Below are 13,245 nucleotides of genomic sequence, written 5' to 3'. Positions count from 1 at the left end.
AATAAAAACAGTACGGGGATGAGGTAGGTGAAAAGGGTGGGCTATTTACCAATAGACTATGTACAGCTGCAGCGATCGGTTAGCTGCTCAGATAGCTGATGTTTGAAGTTGGTGAGGGAGATAAAAGTCTCCAACTTCAGCGATTTTTGCAATTCGTTCCAGTCACAGGCAGCAGAGTACTGGAACGAAAGGCGGCCAAATGAGGTGTTGGCTTTAGGGATGATCAGTGAGATACACCTGCTGGAGCGCGTGCTACGGATGGGTGTTGCCATCGTGACCAGTGAGCTGAGATAAGGCGGAGCTTTACCTAGCATAGACTTGTAGATGACCTGGAGCCAGTGGGTCTGGCGACGAATATGTAGCGAGGGCCAGCCGACTAGAGCATACAAGTCGCAGTGGTGGGTAGTATAAGGTGCTTTAGTGACAAAACGGATGGCACTGTGATAGACTGCATCCAGTTTGCTGAGTAGAGTGTTGGAAGCCATTTTGTAGATGACATCGCCGAAGTCGAGGATCGGTAGGATAGTCAGTTTTACTAGGGTAAGCTTGGCGGCTTGAGTGAAGGAGGCTTTGTTGCGGAATAGAAAGCCGACTCTTGATTTGATTTTCGATTGGAGATGTTTGATATGAGTCTGGAAGGAGAGTTTGCAGTCTAGCCAGACACCTAGGTACTTATAGACGTCCACATATTCTAGGTCGGAACCATCCAGGGTGGTGATGCTAGTCGGGCATGCAGGTGCAGGCAGCGACCGGTTGAAAAGCATGCATTTGGTTTTACTAGCGTTTAAGAGCAGTTGGAGGCCACGGAAGGAGTGTTGTATGGCATTGAAGCTTGTTTGGAGGTTAGATAGCACAGTGTCCAAAGACGGGCCGAAAGTATATAGAATGGTGTCGTCTGCGTAGAGGTGGATCAGGGAATCGCCCGCAGCAAGAGCAACATCATTGATATACACAGAGAAAAGAGTCGGCCCGAGAATTGAACCCTGTGGCACCCCCATAGAGACTGCCAGAGGACCGGACAGCATGCCCTCCGATTTGACACACTGAACTCTGTCTGCAAAGTAATTGGTGAACCAGGCAAGGCAGTCATCCGAAAAACCGAGGCTACTGAGTCTGCCGATAAGAATATGGTGATTGACAGAGTCGAAAGCCTTGGCGAGGTCGATGAAGACGGCTGCACAGTACTGTCTTTTATCGATGGCGGTTATGATGTCGTTTAGTACCTTGAGTGTGGCTGAGGTGAGCTCATTTCAACAATTCTTTGTCAACTTATAGACAAAATGTATTAGCTTGCAAACCCTGTGTCTTTTTTATTAACAACCATGATGATTGAACTAAGTGATGGCCTGTTAACCCTTTACACTCATAGGAATTGGCCTATTTGGATAGGCCAAGTCATGAGTGCATTCCGTTTCGTGGTCCGCAGCAAATTTTCTTCACAATCAAATAGACTCATTCTGTTCAGGACAACCCAGGGTGTAATGCCATGTCATCTAGTATGAGTGTAAAGGGCTACCATGCTAAATTACTTTACAGTCTGACAGTATTGAACATACTGAAATGTCACTCAATACCCACACAATTTATGTTTACCTTTTGAATGGTTGAATATTGTTTTCATCAATTGCTGTGATTGTGGGATTTAAGCATACTGTACTGATGTTGTCATCTTTCCTTTTCTGTTTATCTTTCAGTTTGCAGTCTACTAATTATTTGTAATTATGTTCCGGCCCCCTGACCATCCATTCTGAAAAAATGACCCTTCGGCTGAATCTAGTTGATGATCCCTGCTATAGACCAGCTATAGGACCATATTTCACAAGTAGGAGGGTCGCTGTGAGGGTCAGTGTCTACATACTGAATGTGATGGAAAGGCTTTGCTGTAATATAGAGCAGTTCCATGGTTATTTCAGCGGTGCTGCTGCATGGTGAATCTGTGTTGATGCTGTCTGTATCCTCTGTGGTTTGTCCTGGGAGGGTTTAAAGCCAGTGTTTCACTCTGGGGTAGTGTTGCTAGCAGATTGTGTTGGACAACGTCTTATGATGCCCCTGTCAGAGAAAGGACATTTTTACAGACGTTTGTGTATACTACGAGGACAGTTTTTGTGACTAGGACAAGAGTAGCGCAAACAGGGACAAAAAGTGAGGGACAAGAACTGGAAAGCTGCATGTTATGGTGGAGTGGTAAATTTGAGCAAATTTCAACGATGACATTAAGCTGTCAGGGAAGGTCTGTTCACATTTTCCACTGAAATGGGCGGAGGAGGAGGGAGGGGTTTTTAAAATGTCAACACTCGACCATGGGCGCTGTCAAGAGTTGGGCTGGGTGTATTTGTGTTTCTGTCTGCTTGAGTGTCTGTATGTCTCTATTTAACTAAGCTTTTGTGTGTGTTTGTCTGTGTTTGTATCTTAGAATGTTTTTGTAACCTGTCCATATGTGTGTGTGTGTGTGTGTGTGTGTGTGTGGCATAACTGGAGAAGTCTGTCAGAGAGCTGTCATCTTCTAGGTGCACTGGGCATGTCTGTCCTCTCCAGATGTCTGGACTGTGATTAGATGTCTAGCATGTCAGCCTCATCACGAACAGACAGTGTGAAGCCACTTTGGGGAGATTTAATTGCATTACGGGATGCAAGAGAGAAGGCATCTCCGGGGAGGGAGAAGTCACGATTACCTGCATGGCACTGGGCTTCTGACACGATACAGATCTGCTCAAACTCAAACTGAGTCCTTTTCAACCGCACATCTTATGTTAAATCTGTATTTTTATGTCTGAAAGGAATTGAGATTTCATAGGAGTCCGAAGATGGCGATTTTGTTCTGTAATAGAAATGTCTGCAAGGTTGTTTGGGGGGAAGGGGGCCGTTTGCCAAAGCTCGGATGTCAAACAAGTCTTTGTCCCTATTAAGAACTGTTTAAAAAGCACTGTTCACATTTAAGCATGCCCTCGGAGGGTAGGCTATGCTATTTTTGTATCTTTTACTATAACAAATCAGTGCCTCCAAAGCTGAAATCTGTCAAATATTATTATGTCTCTTTTTCTCTCTTTCCTTCTTAATGCCTAACCTCAAAAAGGAGATTAGAGCCATCGACACAATTGTTTTTGTGTCACAGAATTTCAGATCACGTTATTGGACTGTGTGTTTTCACTTTGGTGTGTGTGTGTGTGTGTGTGTGTGTACAAAATAACAGGAGACATTCATGGTCTGTGAATGATTCAACTTTCCTGAATCAGCTATCTACTGACCACCAGCCTGTTTTAAATAAGATGTATTTATTTCCATTTAGCTATTTCAGATGTCTGAATTCTCAGAACGAGCGCCACTCTTTTTGTTGCATTCTAAATGCTATTAATGGTGAGAAGCTTTTGTCAAATGTGAAATGAAGCCTTTCATCTGTGTGGGGTCTCAGTGTTTTCAGGTGGCATGCAGACAGAGAGGTGCATGATTTCCAGAGGCATTGAACACTAGCATGGTCTGACTGGTAACCATACCAACAGTAAAACAAGTAATAGTTGCTCCTAACGGAGTGGATTTCATTATTTATAGCTGCCCAATTAGGCATGGTGCATAGTGTATTAGAGCAGAGCCATATAAATCTATTTCATGACCTAGTGAGATGAAGTAACAACAGGAAGTACAATCAGGCAGCAGGAAAGTAGACTCATATTGTGCTGTATGATCCTTATTTTGGTGAATGACTTTTCTGTTACGGTTCCAACACACAACAGCTTGTTTGAAGTCGTTTTATTGCACCGCTAGAGACAGAAGAAGCCCCACCTCTACAGATGTTGTCATTAACCAGACCTTGCATAAGTCATTACTTTACATTTGTCTTTTTCCCTTTCTACCCATCCATTTGTTTTCTACCATCAATTAAATTGTTTCAGCTCCTCCAAGCACAGGACGCAGCCAGGAATGATATTACTGGAGCAGATTAGTGGAAAACCCCTTGGTGTTAACATATTCATTCATTCTTCTTCTTCAGGTTATTATACAGGTGTACACTTCCCTCCATTCAAAGGTCCTAAATAGGGAAAATACAATTTTCTGTTAACGATCCAACAGATAATGCAATTAGGACTTTCTCTTGATGTTTCTCACTCTCGTCATAATGGCAAATCACCTTGTTGTGGAGGGGAATAGGGAGCTGGCCATTCTCAGTCTTTTTCATATGAATACAAATGTAAGCTCTCCGAAAGCCTCTTCACCCATTATGGTGCAGATGTGTGCTTTTACTCCGGTTACATTTTCCATACATGCAGAGATGTGATCCTAGTGGGTTTAAACGGGGAAGTGAGTTAAAACTGTGAAGTCCTGGCTTTTGCTGTCTCTTAAAATCGCAGTGCTAATTACAAAAGGGTTCAGAAGATTGAACCCAGGAATGGGATGTGCCAAGTGTGTTTTCTACCCTGTGTGGGCCATGTCCTGCAACCCTGCAGACCTAGCACTGGAGCCCAGGGTTGTTCTTCTGAGACAACATTATCCATCAGCACTGTGTGTATTTCTTTTCTCTCCTTCTCCCCTCCTCACAGGTGGCAATCATCATTCCCCAATCAGTCACCATGCAGTCATCAATCAGAAGACACACCTCCTGTTTCCATTACCCAATCACATCCCCTTTCCCTTTCCCTTTTGTTTGATGGTGGGAAAAGGGGGTACCAAGGCAAGTTGCCCATGGGCATACATTACCCGTAGGAATACTTTGTCTAAATACCCTAGATAGAACTGGGCGGACCACCCGCTGTATTTTTGGAGAGTTAGTTAGCTCTATTGAAGTAGGCTAGTCTAGCTTAGGGGTGTTTTGGGATATTTGTTTCTTTCCTTGGGTCCAGCTCAGCCCCTTTTCCTTATACATCACAGTGCAGCTACAGAGGCTGGGCCTAACGGCCGTAAATCTGCCATGTGGCGTGTTGCATCGTTTCCAGGAACTTGTTAGGGATGTTTGGCTACAGCGCCAGGTGTTGACTCACTATGTGTGGACATTAGACTGTAATGGCACTACTTCCATAAGAACCAAACACTGGAGGGAGTCATTATTCCTTCCAGTCATACACATACCCTCATTATGGCTTGTTAAACAGTTCATCTAAATTCACCAAGACATTTTGGACGACAATTAAATCAGCAGCACATCTTTCATTGCAGCTTGACTCATGGAGGATGTGAAAGTTAATCTAGGGGTGTGTGGACACAAAGACACAAACACGGGGCTTTATGATAAAAAAAAGTCAAAACGCTAGTCAGCCCTGCAGCCACACACACAGCAGTTGAGTCGGGTGGCTGTCTGGCTGTCAGCATTCTCATCCCAACAAAGATCCTGTCACGCTCAATGAAAGATATGAGCTGGATCTAACAGTCAGGCTAATGGCCCTTTTATGGCCCTCCCTGGTAATATCAGCTGGCACAGGCCTGCCCAACTCTGCCCATTCCATGTCGTCTTTGTCGACAGGGTTTTACTTACACCACCATTGGATACGGGGGGAAACTTTATGGGGCATCTGCTATTGTGGTATTGTTATGTCTCTATTCAGTGTAATTGATTCAGACCTGGTGAAGGTTAAACCGTTTAAAGTCAGTCCTTTGGAGCACGATTTACATAGACACATTGGTCTGTCTAGCAGCCCAGCCCTGATGGTTATTGATATCCTACTTGTTCCTGTTGAAGAGATCAATTGAAAGGCATTCTTCATAATGCTATTCTGCCACCCCCTGGGCTCACCTAGATCATACACGTAGCAGAATCCTTTGGCATGAAGGCTATTGTTGAGGCATTTTGTCTGAGAAATCTTCTGACTAACGTCTGCAGCATTGACAACAATAGATAAATGTAGAGCAGAATAGGGGGGAGCTATAAACAAGCTCCAGTTTCTCCACCCAGGGCTCTAAGCAAGCACACAGCAGGGAGTGTGACATTATGACTCTGTGCAGCTGCTCCACACAAACAGCCAGGCACAGCGTTTGGGAAATGGAAAAAAAAGAAAGGTCTCTGTGAAAATGTGTGATGACAGCTATAGGTATTTGACTCCTCTCAGCAATAATTTCCTACTGAAACCTGTTTACCATCTTGTATTTTATTTTACCATACCTGTCTGCCCTTGACAAGGGATAAGGATGTGTTTTACTGAAATTAGTTTTTTTTTTCCCGACAGTGCTGTGCTGTTTGTGAATACTTGAAGAGAAATTCTAAAACAGAGACCTGCTGTTATTTGTGGGTTTGTGAGACTTCATTCACCACGTGCTGCTGCAGTGCAAGCTGTTTGTGGATCTCACATACCAAGACAGGTTTGACAGCCAGTCCCCAAAGAGAGGCTCACTCTCAGTTTAAATCTTTTATAGGCTGCAATATTTAGGAATTCTACAGTGAGCTCTTTGAGGTGGGCCCCTCGTCTTTGAGGTGGGCCCCTTGTCTTTGAGGTGGGCCCCTCGTCTTTGTGGTAAACCCCGTCTTCTTTGAGTTGGACCCCATTGTTGGTGGATCCCTGGGTATGAGGATCCATCGCAGCTGCTCTCTGCTAATACAGTCAAACAGCATCCACTCAGATGAATTGAACTATGTTTCACGAGCACCCCAAAAAATGAATGATTGATACAAACTTAAAACAGAAGCCGGGTGGAGCATGCTTAATTAACACATTTTGTTGCTTAATATGAGCAAGTTTTCCATTCTGAGGGATGTGATGAATGTGTGATCAACCATACCAGACAGAGCTAGAAATAGCTATCTTGTAACATTTGTGTTAATTTGAGTTTTGTTTTTCTAGGGCTCCATTACACTTGAGCACAGATCACATGCAAACATAGTGCTTCTCTATGTTTGCATGGAAACAGCAGTGCACCCTGGGTAAGGCAGGCAGCAGGACTCAGGAAGATAGCAGGAGCCAGTGAGGCAGTAGGAGCCAGTGAGGCAGTAGGAGCCAGTGAGGCAGTAGGAGCCAGTGAGGCAGCAGGAGCCAGTTAGGCAGCAGGAGCCAGTGAGGCAGCAGGAGCCAGTTAGGCAGCAGGAGCCAGTGGTTTAGTGAGAGTGTTGAATAATAAATAGCATTATTAGTTTCCTGACTTGGTGGGGGAATAGAATGATGAATATGTCTCTGTGTGTGTGTGTATGGGAGAAAAAAGGTAGTGTGAAGCAGTGACATTTCATCTTGGAGAGAGCAAGAGTGACGGTGGGGTGAGACAGGGGGCGGTGGTGGTTAAGGGGAGGTTAACCTAACGTATCAGGCGTAAAATAAAACGCCCAAGGGGAGATCCCACAAATGGTTTTCAGCAGAAAAGGAAGCTAGGTTGAATTAGCTGTCTCTCTGAAAACCGGATGCATCCGGTTGTTTGCAACTCCGCTAAGGGTGAGGGGAGAGAGGAGGTGGGTTCACGGAATTCACCACATGGTATTTGGTGGCGCTTCAGTGGCTTGGTACAGTACAGACTGCAGATGGGTGCCATATCAGGTGTAGACGTCACAGCTGTCAAACACGCTCCTCCAGACCTTGAGACTACACTCAGTACTGTACGCTCACGTCCCTTCCCTCCCTGGTCCTCTCTCTGACATCTCATTTGTCCTTCTCTCATTTTCTCCACAACAGACTTCTGGCAACTCAGACAGACAGACGTAAAAAAAACGTTCTGTTTTCCACAGCTAATAGCATTGATCAAGAAAAAGAAGCTATGAAACACATACATGATATACTGTCACACCAAAAGTGTTGAGCAGTGACTAGACCTCTGACTTCTTCAGAATACATTCAACTGTATTTGGGGTGTCTGAATAAGATTGCTGATGTTACAGTTCTTGACTTTTATTTTAGGTTTAGCAGCCACTTTAGCTAAGAGAGAAAAGTACAAGAGCCCTCCCCTCGCTCTCTGCTTGGTCCGATAACTTTTCCACCAAACAGACAAGAATAACTTTTTATGAAAGTTGCCCTTGCATGTGGTCTGAGCCCTGCAGTGGTAGTTTCGACTGTATGCTGTGAGGGGATAGCGTGGTAGTCTTACTGCAGACAGCAAAGTCCCTCTTGTCGTACCCACTGGGCAAAAGCTGGTTGAGTCAATGTTTTTTCCAAATCATTTAGATCAAAATATGCTATGTGATGACATTGAAACAACGTGGAAAACTAATTGGATTTGCAAAAAAGTATTTAATGTAGGGTATTTTTTATTTATTTTTTCACCCAACTTTGAACCTAAATCTAATGACATAGTGATATTTTTTGTTGATTTCACATTGAGTTCACGTAAGTTGACAATTAGACCAAATGTAAATCAAAACTAGACATTTGCCCAGTGGGTAGGCTCTCTGTGATGACAGACTGATGGAAATGGGTTCTGTTTTGGCAATTTCCCTCTAATGTGGGGGTGGCTAGCTGCAGAGATGGTCTCATTCGTACCAAGTTGGATACATCCTCTTGTTAGGCCTCCATTGTTAGTCATCTCTGGTCTTGGGGAAATTACATGGCGCACTAGGCTATAGCCTATTAGGATCGTTTCAGATGTCTCTCAGGGATGTGCAGAAGGCACAAATGTGAAGTCTGTTGTCATGTGAATTTTGTTTTGTAGAAATTCACTACCATCCCTCTATGGAAGATATGTTGTGTATAGTTTATATGGCTGACGCAGCAGATGTTCCCTTTCATTATATTTATTTTTAGATAAATATGTGAGCTTTGTAAATACAAAACAAATATCTTTGTATTATTCCAAAAAAGACATTTGTACTATTTGTATTCTTCAAACAATCCATTCTTGTTGCTTTTCCCCTAATCATTCCTCAACTGTTATGGAGATAATTCCTTATTTGGCAGAGACACATCTCTCCTCCCTGCTATTTGGCCACTTGTCAGGATATGGCATCCATGGTCTACATGATATAATCTGGTATTCCAATATGATAAACTCATGCCAGTAAAGTGCATTGTGGGTAATACCTCAAGTGACCATGTAAATCAACAGTGCATGAGACCACACAAAAATACATATGGCATTAATGATTTTACTTCCAAGTGAAAGTCTGTATATAACAGAATAAATCATTGAATGTAAATCCAAAATAACCTTTCAAACAAATCTCTGCAATAAATTCCTTAATAGTCCAACCCACCAACCTCACTATAGTCTGATTCCGAGGCCTCTCATTGTTGCTGTAGAGTTCTGGTGACATTGTCAGCTGTGCTGTTATGACTGGAGGGAGCGGGCTCCACAACATCATTTCTCTGCCTTGGCTCATTAGGAAGACCTTGCCTGCAGCTTGCAGGTTCCTCCCATGCAGTCCCAGGGTTCTGGAGTGACTCTGTGCTCTCCTCTGGGACATACACTGTGATGTCTGTGATGCCCAGACAGCCCTGGGATCATTACCCATGTGACGTCTCTAATATCAGCCTGTCCTCTGTTGACTTAAGATCTGTTTCCAGGTCAGCATCCCTTCTGTTCTCTTTCCACTTGTCGACCACCATCTTAACCACCACTAGTCTACTTACATTTTACAGAGACCTTGGAATAAGTTTCAGTGTGAACTTGTGGACCCAGAAAAATGTATATGGCTGGCTTCCTTATGCTAATGAAAACTTCACTTATTATGCAGAGTTTTGTATTCTCCCCTCATACTCTCTCTCTCGCCTTCCTTCCAACCACCTCCCACTCTCTTTTCTCTCTCTTTTCTCTCTCTCTCACTCTCTTTCCCCTCCCACTCTCCATCTCTCCCTCCCTCCTTCCCTTCCTCCCTCCTTCCTCTTTCGCCTCTGTGTGTTAGTCAGTGGAGACCTGTTATCTGTATGCAAATGTTGTTGTTCTCCTAAGAAAGGGAGCTGGTTAACAATTCAGATCAGGCTCAATCTGTGGCTCTGCTGAGACGCACATTTCAAAGAGAGCAGGGATCCAGTCTCAGGGATGCATGTATGTTCTACCCACTCTGTGCACTAGTACTTCCACAAATATGCATCTACAAATATGCATCCCCCCATTCTGATGGCAGAGGAATCTGCAGACCCTCATACTATATGTATCAGGTTTGTCTTTGGGCTTTAAATGAATGCCATTTTCAGGAACTGTCACTTTGACAATGCTATGGAATGGACGTTTTGTCCTTGTTTGGGGACGGTTTCACATCCAGCTTTTTCTCATTGCTCATGGAGGTCTTTATTTCCCATAGAAATGTAATCTACATTGAACAAAAATATAAACGCAACATGCAACAATTTCATCGGTTTTACTGAGATATAGTTCATATAATGAAAATCAGCCAGTTGAAATAAATTAATTAAACCACAATCTGCAGATGCAGATACCTTTAAAAAAGGTAGGGGCGTGGATCAGAAAACCAGTCAGTATCTGGTGTGTGACTATCATTTGCCTCATGCAGCGTGACATCTACTTCACATAGAGTTGATCAGTCTGTTGATTGTGGCCTGTGGCTGTGCGAAGTTGCTGGATATTGGTGGGAACTGGAACATGCTGTTATACATGTCGATCCAGAGCATCCCAAACATGCTCAACGGGTGATATGTCTGGTGAGTATGCAGGCCATGGAAGAACTGGGACATTTTCAGCTTCCAGGAATTGTGTACAGATCCTTGCAACATGGGGCCATGCATTATCATGCTGACACATGAGGTGATGGCAGCAGATGAATGGCATGAAAATGGGCCTCAGGATCTTGTCACGTTATCTCTGTGCATTCAAATAGCCATCGATAAAATGCAATTGTGTTCGTTGTCCATAGCTTATGCCTGCCCATACCATAACCCCACTGCCACGTTGGAGGCAGCTTATGGTATAGAAATTAACATTCAATTCTCTGGCAACCACTCTGGTGGACATTCCTGTAGTCAGCATGCCAATTGCACACTCCCTTAAACTTGGTGTTGTGTTGTGTGACAAAACTGCACATTTTAGAGTTGCTTTTTACTGTCCCCAGCACAAGGTATACTTGTGTAATAATCATGCTATTTAATCAGCTTCTTGATGTGTCACACCTGCCACACTTAATGTTAGCTAGCTAGCCAGTTCAAATAATGACCATATCATATAGCTTGAAACATCTTAAATTGAGCTAATATGTATTCGTTATTACAAGAAAATAAACTAACAACAAGATAATTCTTTATAAGTGAATAGCTTACGGTTGTGAGTGTGACGAAATAAAAGCAGGGCATTCTACCTGAGAATTGTAGAACTTGGACACTCTTGTTGACCTAACGTTACTTTATATCCTAATTTGAATTTGGTGCATGTCATATTGTTCTTCACATTACCTACTCTGGTAAACGCACACTCAAAGTGTATTTGCCACATGTCAAGATACAGAAGGTGTAAACGGTACAGTGAAATGGTTACTTGCATAGTGGAGTCTGTAGCTAGCTAGCTAGATAAACAATTAAACATTATCCCAACTCATAACATTACTACCCTGCATGAATCTGCTGGTAGCTAAAGCTAACCAACTATCTAGGTTCAATGCTAGCTAGCTAGCTAACATTAGGCTATAATTAGAATTGCAAATGGCTCTGAGATACGAATAATATTACTGCACAGATCATACACTTAATGTTAGCTAGCTAGCTAAAAGTACACTTTAACTTGCAATGAAATTAACTTTCTGACAAAATTAAAAACTTATAATATCTGAAAATGTAACTAGCTAGACACTCTTACCCATATACCTTGATGAATGCTTCTCCCTCTCTGTCATGGATGCCACGGTTGCCCTTAGTTTAAAGATGTAATCCGGAGACAGGTGTTTTATACAACAGCCTTATTCTGTGTGTTTTCTTTTCGCATTATTTGAAATCACACGCCAGAATATTCTCCATCTCTTTAGCTATCATACTCTACTTCCACCAGACATTCCATTGATTTCAAAACTCTGTCCTCCAGAAAGTGGAGCACATTAGCAACACCTAAGCAACAGTTTTTCGTGATGTATTTCAAAATAGCCTTGTGAGCAGCGCATCATATTATAGCTAGAAGTGTGCTACATGGCAGACCAATCCGAACTCATCTCTCAGCATGTCCAGCCCATCTATTGTCTTAGCCAATCATGGCTAGCGGGAAGGTGCCTTACTTTTTCCGTGGCTAAACCAACTAGCCTCATAATTTAACAATTTTATTAGTATTTACAGATTACATACAAGTTTGTTATTAAAGCACAAGAAAGTTCACATGTCCCAGAAGGCATTTCTGCCAAAAAACGCATTTTCATTTAATAAAAAGAATGGTCAAATGCCTCTCCTGTAAAGTATTGATGCGCGACATATGCCTAGGTTCCTGAAACAAGTCACAAATGGTATACTAAAACTGAGTACAAAGCGAGACCTCCCGGCAATGTCTATTCATCGGTAAGCTTGGGGTTTAGCTGAGTCACAAGTCACAATGGGTTGCATAACAAACACATTTTCTCTCCCTGATGACATGACTTCTCCTATAATAACTGCAGCAGGAGCTATAACAATACACCAGAAATTGGAACAGCTTTAAAACATATGAAAACTTCCCTTTAATGCCCTATAAAATGGGGCATATTTTATTTCCACTCTCTAGCCAAGTCTAGACCTACTAATTATAGGCAAAATAAACAATGCCTCCGTGGCCTGTGAAACAGCTTAATCACACACTGTTCAAAAGCAAAGCTGTCATTACATCTCTCATCACCGCCGCTGTGCTGTACTCAGCCCAGAATGACTGGGCCCTAGTTGGCTAACACACTGCACTACTTACCATCCCATGGATTCAGTTCAGCAGCTCGAAACACTCAGTAACAAGACTGAGTCGATGGCCTTGGTGAGGGATTTGTTTAAGGATTGGAGAGGGCTGAACACAAATTAACACATGTTTATGCATACCAAGACATTCATACATTATTTCATGTGATGCTGACAGAGTAATTTAACTTGCGCTAGAGACTAACACGGGAGAGAGAAATTGCCATGTTAATACAGCATGGGTGTTTTCTATCCTTTAGCTGAAGGTACATTGTAAATGGATGTCAGATTTAATATTGCCAATTGAAAAATGTCCTCTCTCGCAGGAGAAACATACAGCATTTACCATCAACTATGTAATTGAAAGATACTTTTGGTAAAATAGTGTATGTGGACACCTGCACGTCGAATATGTCATTCCAAAATCCTGGGCATTAATATGGAGTTGGTCCCTCCTTTTCTGCTATAACAGCTTCCACTCTTCTGGAGAGGCTTTCCACTAGATGTTGGAACATTGTTGCAGGGACTTGCTTCCATTTTGCCACAACAGCATTAGTGAGGT

The 13,245-nt window shown here is 42.9% G+C and overlaps 1 protein-coding gene across 2 annotated transcripts in view; it reads left to right on the top strand.

Annotated features, from left to right (window-relative positions):
• The window catches only part of LOC109902985 (neuroligin-1), a 264,549-nt gene that overhangs the window by 227,412 nt on the left and 23,892 nt on the right, over positions 1–13,245 (top strand). The gene's annotated exons all lie outside the window — the stretch shown is intronic.

Source organism: Oncorhynchus kisutch, linkage group LG13, assembly GCF_002021735.2.
Source record: "Oncorhynchus kisutch isolate 150728-3 linkage group LG13, Okis_V2, whole genome shotgun sequence".
Lineage (NCBI taxonomy): Eukaryota > Metazoa > Chordata > Actinopteri > Salmoniformes > Salmonidae > Oncorhynchus > Oncorhynchus kisutch.
Note: the sequence above shows the minus strand (reverse complement) of the source record. Positions and strands in the feature narration are given on the sequence as shown.